The 8,944-nt window shown below is 41.1% G+C and overlaps 1 pseudogene; it reads left to right on the top strand.

Moving 5' to 3' along the window:
• The first annotated feature begins 8,580 nt into the window (after window positions 1–8,580).
• LOC110312003 overlaps window positions 8,581–8,944 on the top strand; it is an 85,834-nt pseudogene continuing 85,470 nt past the window's right edge.

Genomic DNA, 8,944 nt, shown 5'->3' with positions numbered 1-8,944 from the left:
GCATTTCACTAACATATTTTTGAAGTAGTAAGTGTTGAAGCATGTGAATATCACAGAATCAAGTGTTTCAGTTTTGCTGTCTGCCTAGGCTGGCCTGAAAGTCCTGGTGACAAAGGTTTTCAATAAATCCAGTGAAGAATATTATTTGTCCATCATCTATCATCTATGTGTCTCTGTATATACATATACATATGCATATACATATACGTGTAGTGTGTATGTGTATGTGGGGGGGAGAGAGAGAGAGAGAGGGAGAGAGGGAGAGGAGGAGAGGGAGGGGGAGAGAGAGTGAGAAACAAATTTATTATATGTACTAACTCACAATTTTGGAAACTTAGATGTTCTCTGATTTATTATCTAGTAGCTAGGGTTGAGGTTTGAAGTCATATTTTTCTAACTCAAAGAAGCAAGTTTTAATCACCATGGAACCTCCCAGGACAAACTCCAGAACACCATAGTAGGTGCTCAGTAAACGCGTTTGCTGCTTTAATCATGTGAATGAAGTGTAGCTGAAGACTTTGCTCTGCAGTATTTGGGCTGAACACCCATTCATATGTTCCCACTCTGGTGTAGCAACCATATCAAAGAACAAGCAAAGACCTTCCCACAAGAGCTTCTGCTCAAGTGAGGTCTGGTTATCACACCAAAGGCCATGCTATCCAGACTCTAGGGGAAACACTGCACCTTTTCCATGTAACTGTGATGCCATTCATTTATTATTTTAAATTTCTGCCTGGAAGAGAAGGAATGTGACAAACCAGGCTTGGATGCATGAGCCTATCTTCCCTGTGGCTGGTCACCTGGCAATGGAACAGAAGGTCCTGCTCGGATTAAGTGCCTCTGCTATAAAGCACTAACACTGCCCACCCCCACCCCACCCCCTCCACAGAGACTAATGTCTAAAGGAAATCTACATGGAAAACTTCTTCCAAGGAACCCAGGTGTTGGGCAGTAAGGAGAATTCTAATGAAAGAGAAAATGAGCTAAGTAACTAGAAGGGTTCTCTTGTTTCAAGGGCACGTCTGAAATGAGAGCCTAGAGCACAGAGGGAAGGGCCTCTGCAGGCCAGCTCTGGCATCTTGGCTGAGTGGTGGCACTTTGCTTGTAATCTGTGACACAGAATACCCATGAGTGGGTAACTGAGGCTGGAGAGGTCTCCTGAGCAAGACCACATGGTGACATCAAAAGTAGATCTTGGTTAGTACCTAAGGCCCCTTAGTTCTAAAGGGCCACACAGTCCCCAACATTGCTTTAACCACTTGGCTCTTCCCTGCTCCCTTTCCCTAGGCAACATCTGGCCACCTCTGTAGATATTTTTGATCTTCTGTACTTAGGAACAGGATATTTATTTACTTGGTTGCTTGTTTTTGGCGTGTGTGTGTGTGTTTTAGATAGGGTTTTTGTTGGTAGTTCAGTCTGATGTAGAAGTCCCTATGTAGGTCCCATTATGACCTCCAACTGGCAATCCTCCTGCCTCAGAGTCCTGAGTGTTAGGATTAGATATAATGTTGTAACCCTTTAATATAGTTCTTCATGTTGCAGTGACCCCAACCATAAAATTATTTCATTGGTACTTCATAGTTGTAATTTTGTACTGTTATGGACCACAATATAAATATCTGATATGTAACCCCCAAAGAGGCCATGACCCACAGGATGAGAACCGCTGGATCATTAGAATGTGCCACTTTGCCTGCTAAGACTTGGGCAGTCACTCCTACCATTTACCAGTTAGAGGTCATGGATTCCGATCAGCATCTTACAACGTGTAGGATAACCTGCCACAGCTGGACAGGGGACTGGAATCACCCAGGGGAAGATGTCAGTTCTTGCTGCCCAAGTCTAGAAAGGTTTCTTTAAAGGGCTCTTTGTTACCTTGCACTTAATATTTAGCAAGATATGTTGAGTGTTTTTCTACACAAGCTGCTTTTCAATGTTTTAAATAATTTCTGATTACTCTATTATATATCTACTTAACAAATCTGCCATTGTTTTAATCTGGGTCATTTGCAGAGCAGGGAACTTGCAAACAGTGCATCCAGGAAGATGTGACTGTGAGCATGGCTCTGCAGAGGGATGAATGCATTGGTAGGAAACATGCAAAAAAGAGCTGTGCTTCATTTTGCTCTTTCCAGATTGCTCGTGAAGGTGCTCCACTCCTTCACATACCTTCCTCTAGAAAATGCCCATTTCTGTACATTCTCACCCACACTGGGTCTTAGCAAACATTTGCATTTTTTGTCATTTTGATAGATAAATACTTTAATCTTATTGCTATTTAAAATAGCTTCTCATTACTCACGAGCGTGGTTGAACATCTCGGACCTACTTGCCTTAGTTATCTGGAGTTCTTAGAAATGGTTCTTTGTTGCTGTAGCATGGGAGCTGTGCCCTTTCAGAAGGAGGCTTCATTTTAACACCTTTTTTGTCTCCCCATCCTGGAGGCTGGCTGAATCTCTGGCAGAGCCCTGGGAAGGTGTGAAAATGGTGTTACCACACTTACTGAAGACATGCTTCTAGGAAGACTGCACACTGAAACTCTGGTGGGGAGTCCCGAGCCAGCCCACCTAGCTGTTTACTGTCTCCAGGCCTTTACAAGCATAGCTGTTCTTATATAAATTCCCAGAGAAATTAACATTACAAAACACAACCAAATCAGGATGTTTCTTATGAACAAGCACATTGTTTTGTCATAGGCTAATTACAAGCTTTTATATGGAACTAAAAATCTTTTTATCAAGATCTTTATATCAAGAAGGCATATATCCAAAGGCTAAGTGAATGGAAAAGGAGTGTCAGTATCCACCTCCATCTTTCCAGGAGGCAGGGAAGCAAGATGGGTGTAGCATCTCACCACCCAGCAAAGGCCCACCCACCGTAGAAGAGAGGAGGTGGTTCTCTCTTGGGATAACCAGGGAATGAAGATCTGTTCTTTTAGGATGGAAACCATTGCAGCCTGTAGCTAGATCAGCACATACAGTGTAGCTCAGATTTCCAGAGAAGAAAGCCATGGAGCAGGGTGTGTGCTGAGTACAGTGGACTCTTCCAGTGAGCTTCCAAGGAGCTGTGAACTCACCAAGTCTTGCTCATTGTGCTTCCAAATGCCAGTCACTTGTTTATATATCAAATACCACATCTAATCTAAATTAATGCCTCAAGTTTTCTGAAAGGGAGAGCAAAAATAATTGTCTCCATATATTCTTTATTTGTATCTTAGACCCTGAATTATGTCATTACTGTATCTAAATACCATCTCCGTGTATGCTGAGAATATTCGCTGCCTCTTCCTAAGGGAAGGTTGTGTATTTTAGCCCACTGATACAAGGTTTTGTCATATAACTTGCTTAGAACAATCGAATGTGAGCCAGGGTGATGTTGGCTCCTGTGGACAGATTTTTTTTTTCAGATTTATTTATTTTATGCATGTGAGCACACTGTTATTCTCTTTAGACACACCAGAAGAGGGCATCAATCTCATTACAGATGGTTGTGAGCCACCATGTGGTAGGTGGGAATTGAACTCAGGACCTCAGGAAGAGTAGTCAGGGCTCTTAACCACTGAGCCATCTCCCTCTACCGTATTTCTTTTCCTGAATGATATAACCATCACCGTCCTGTGGAGCAGAGTCCTCTTCCATCTGTCTTTACCAAAACTTGTTTTGATTGATGTGACTTCTGAAACCAGGAAGGAGAGGTCCTCTAAGGTTGGTGTTTATTTGTTTGCTTTTTAAACACATTTACACTCTTGCATATCCATATAAAATTTAAAAATCAGCGTATTAATTGGTATAAAAATGGGAGCTAGGACTGTGAGATGTCTCTAGTTGACACTTGAGATAAATTTAGGGAACATTGTCCTTTTCACACTACAGAGTCTACTTAACTTGAATATAGGATGCCTTTCTGTTGTTTGCTTTGGATAATTTCATCAGTTATGTGTAAGGACGTTTTAGAGTTTTCAGTGTCCTGGGTTTCTATTGAATTCTTTTGTTACATTTCCTAAATGTTAGTCATTCTTTCTTCCAGTGCCAGTGAGACTTTCCTTGGCCTTTCTTCCTTTTAGTTCATTTTTAGTATGCAGGAATCAAATGGGGCTCTTTTGCACAGTTGTCTCCTATCTTATTGATTTAAAAAATAATTTATTAGCATTAGCAGTTTAAAACTATTTACTTGGGAAGTTCTATACTCGTTATCTTGCCACCTACAGATGCATGCGGCTTCTGCTCCATGATTTCTAATTGGCCACCAGGTACTTGATTCCTTGGTTCATTATCTTAGATAAAAGTTCTAGCATGATGTTGAACGGTTATGACAAGAGTGACATCTGTGTCTTAGTTTTGGTCCTGTAGGGAAACATTTAATCTTTCATCATTAATTTTCATGATAGATGTGGATTTTTCACAGAGAGATAATTTTTTTCTTTTCTTTTTTTTTCCTCCTCAATATGGCCTTTCACTACAGAATACTATGTGATTAGTTTTCATTAGTTCTTTAAGAATTTGGTATAACATATTTCGGTCATGTTCATTCTCTTGCTCAAACTGCTCTCAGATCCACTCCCACCCCTACCTACTAACTTTGTGCATCCCTAAACAAACAAACAAACAAACAAACAAAAAACATAGAATCTCCCAAGCACAATTTTGCTGGCCTGGATGTGTGGACATCCACTAGACTGTGGTTGACCTATCAGGGCACATACTGTTAAGAAGAATAACTCTCTCTCTCTCCCCCTCTTCCCCCTTCTCTGTGTCACCATAAATTATGAATATCTCCTTATATAGAGGTAAAACTTCAAGCCCACCTCCCCTCTCCATGTTGGAACTTTGTCTGGATTGAGCTTGCTATTAGCTGCTGGGAGTCCATCTTTGCAACTGCCCAGTGTTGCCTTTGCCACTTGCTATGGCTGCCTCTTCCTATACTTGCTTCCCCTATCCCATGTCTTTTGCAACAATGCCTAAACCTTGGGAGGAGAAGATATGACAGAGATGTCACCTTTAAGGCTGAGCGTTCCCAGGTTTTCGTTCTCTGTACCTTGACCAGCTGTGAGTGTCTATGTTAAACTGCTGCAAAAATGAAGCTTCAAGCAGGGGCACACCTAATTCTCCTGAAAGATGTCCGCAACTGGAGAGCAAGCGTTCAAACACTCTCGCTTGCTATGCTACTTCCACAGCCCTGAACTCTGTTGGCTTGTGCTTAGCCTCCAGAGCAGTCAGCATTCTTTAAAGTTCCTACTGAATATGTGCCCATTTCTAGATATACACACTGCCTTGTATGTGTCTATGACCTCCCAGCCTTTCAGAACACATTGGGGATTCTCAAAAGTGTCTGTGGATACCTCAGTCCTCACCTTTTCAAGTTTTTTTTGTTTGTTTTTTGTTTTTTGTGTTTTTTTGTCAACTTTTTGTTTGTTCAAGTTTACATTGCTGCCCCTGCCTGCATCTGTTTTCTGAAATTGCCTCTCACTGTTTGTGACAAAGACTGCATGGAGAAGGTTGTCTTGTGGGAAGCTTTGAATCAGTTCAAGTAAATACATGCCTTGTGAGTCACTGTTTCCAGGAAGCTGTCAGAAAGGTCAAGATGACAGTGACCTGAGAACCAGGTTCTGGTGTTCAGAACTGATGGCCAATGGCTGGAAACCTTCTGGTCTCACCTGTGTGCTGGCCGCTGGTTGCCAAGGACACCATGGAAATGAGGATGCAAAACAGAGTGAAGGCCAATGTCACAAGCCTTCATCATATTTATCTGTGTTTTCCTTAATAAGAGATTTGTATATTTTTGCAAGCCTTTGGTTACTTTCCAGAGCTCTGAATGCTGCATTCATTTTGACATTTCTTTACCAGTGCTTCCATTGCTTTTATGAGATAGCAGATTTGAGGAGGTTTTATTATGCCATTCTCACTGCTGCGCCTCTGATATCCCCCTGATGGACTTTGAATCTGCATCTAAATGCTTTACTTTAATAATCCTTTTCTAAAATGCTACCTCCATCATTCTGAAGGTTTCACAAAGGCTGATTCAGTTTGCTATGTTTCTCATTACATGCTTCTACCCATTACAAGGGCCTTCTATAGAGCAAGCACTTGGTATGTATTTGATGAATCCAAGAATGAATGAATGAGTGAGTGAGTGTTTTCATGACTGATAAAGAATTAAACCTAATGAGAATTTAAATCAAATTACTACCTTACTCAGTGGTATCTTGTGTGTGTGTGTGTGTGTGTGTGTGTGTGTGTATTCTAATAGATGCAAGATCAATTTTAGAATTTGGAAGGAGTAAAACCACATTTAAAAGTAAATAAAAAAGTGTCTTAAACAGACAGTGATAGTATTCTTAATTGTATATAAAGAGAAACAAAGTCTATTATTTGTAGCAACTATACTAGGATCACAAAACCAGTATGCAGAAGATGCTTGTGTTAGTCAGTTTCTGACTTTGACATCAGTGTGCGTAACCATTCATTAGCAGAGGCAGAAATACAGCCAGGCACATGCGGTTAAGAATCAAGATATTTCTGAGTTCAAATTCTAGTTCTATACATACATGCTACTGCCCCACAGATATAGACACTCCCCAGGTCTCATTCTGCTCCTTTGGATCAATGGAGACAAGGTAAGCACAGCCTCCTGTGGGTGCAGACTGAGTGCAATGATGTTTATGCATGCATGATGCTAAATATATACAACATGCTCATGGTATTACAGTAAAAAAAAATTTTTGAAAGTGATTAATAGACAAGAAATGGAAAGATTGGACCTGGCTTTATTCCCCTTGACTATAACAGTTCTTTTATTAAAGGAACAAAGATACAGTATTCTTCTCGGGAAGTAATTCTGTGGTAAAAGCTTACTCTGAAAGCCTTAAAATCCAACTTTAACATTGGCTATCCTATTAGCTTGGTCACCTTCATGTGCTTCCATGCTCACGTTGTAAGTTAGCTGGTGTGTATTAAATAGAATAAATAACCCGTGTCATGACTATCACGGGATGTGAATACAGGGTGCTCTGTTTGGGGAAGATTTGCAGTGATGAGTAAATGGAGCTCATTTGGCATATTCATTTGAAAAGATGAAATATTCATGGGATGTATTATTTACGAAGAGATTTTTTTCTCTCCATGCTGGTGATGTTCTCCAGAGTGGTGGCCATCAATGCTTTACTTCCCTGTCCCATTCATGGAATGGTACCCGCCTGCCTGGCTTTAGGTGCAGCAGACTCAACTCTGTCCCTTCGCCTGCCCTTCTATTCTGCTTATTTTCACCTTGTTAGCCCTGGGAATGGGTATGGACTGATTGATACAGAGATGCAGGCAGCTGCAGTAGCTTTGGGGAGTGAAGAGGTTGGAGGCTGCAGCCCACATCATATCTTATCCATAAGGACTCATATACCTGGGGAAGAAAAAAGTACATTATATAAATGAGGACAAGGAAATAGATATATTAGCAATTGCTTTTAAACCCCCAGAAGTATGTGTGTGTGTGTGCATGTATACACATGGACATAGATTTGATACATACATGTATCATTGCATTCATTTGTATCTGTTTGCATGCATATAAGGTATGTGTAACCACATGCTTGAGCTATGTCTGGGCTAATGTAGTTCAGTGTGTAGCGATTAAGTACACAGCCTTTGCTTGTAGACCGTCTTGCTTACATCAACAGGATGCTGGAAGAAAAACATTGACCTTTAAGAACTCAGTTTGCACATTTGCGTAATGGAACTAGTTATGACTGCAGCATTCAGATGTAAGGATTAAATAACATGATATATGAGAGACAGTATTGGAACAGTACCTGATACATAGTAGGAGTCCAATAGGCTCTATTTGAAAACCACAGCACTCTACACACTTGGTTCCTTTTCTTTGTTTTCTTTTTTTTTTTTTCACTTAGTCACGAATATATTTCACTAATTATTTTTGTCTGTCTTTGATTAAATCCAAAAAATGTATGCTCAAGGACAATCAGTTTTCTAAAGACTCAAGTCTAAAGTTTTCCTCAGACTCCAACAGGTACTTAATAATTCATTACGGTCAGTTATGCACACTCTGCGTCTGTCAGTGTGTGAGTGGCTGCACCCAGCATGTTAGTGTATTTGCCTGCTTGAGTATATTTAGGTCTATGTGTCTCTATGGTGGAGGAAGAGATCCAGTCAAGATTTCTAAATGGCAAATGTCAAGAGACTCAAGGAGCTTTTGCAATGTTCTGGCACTAGAGAACATATTCATTAAAGTCACATCCTAAGGGGTTCACTGGCATTAGTAGACCCAAGAAACATGGGGTAACTTACAGGTCTGGGAAAGCCTGCTCTCCTTAGGGGCAACCCCATTCCTGTATTGTCAATCATATTTCTGCTAAGTCTATCCATTCATTGCCAAAGCCTGCTGGTCCACAGGCATATGCCCTAAAGCAATGAGTTCCCTGCTGTGGTCACATGCTTCTGTCTGCAAAGTGCTCTTCAGATATGCTGTGAGACTGGTGGGCACTGGTTCCTCGGTTGCAGGAGGGAAATGGAGGCATTTAGCCACTTCTCCTGAACATAATTTTGAAGTTCATTGCAATTCTTTCCCAACACAATGATGCTGATGATCATGGTGGACGTGGAGATGCACCATGGAGACCTTATAAGCAGACTCACTACAGAGGTATGGGAAGTGTGGTCAGCAGACAGCCTGTGGGTCTTAGTTTAGGTACAAATGCCACCTGGTCAGAGGTCACTTCCTTTCCAGGACAGACATCTTGTGGCACTGACATGAAAAGATATAATTCTGACCATTTGGGCCCAGTTCCGGTGAATGTTATGCTATAGTACTTGTGGTCAAGTTGGCCAGTAGTTTCCTGAATAGTCCCCACTTTCCATGTCTCTATTCATCTTCTCTTTTTCTGCAGGTGTCACAGGTGAGTGTAGCCAAATGTTTGTCTTCAACTCCTCCCTTGCCA

The sequence above is a fragment of the Mus caroli genome, chromosome 16 (genome assembly GCF_900094665.2).
Source record: "Mus caroli chromosome 16, CAROLI_EIJ_v1.1, whole genome shotgun sequence".
Classification (NCBI taxonomy): Eukaryota; Metazoa; Chordata; class Mammalia; order Rodentia; family Muridae; genus Mus; species Mus caroli.
Note: the sequence above shows the minus strand (reverse complement) of the source record. Positions and strands in the feature narration are given on the sequence as shown.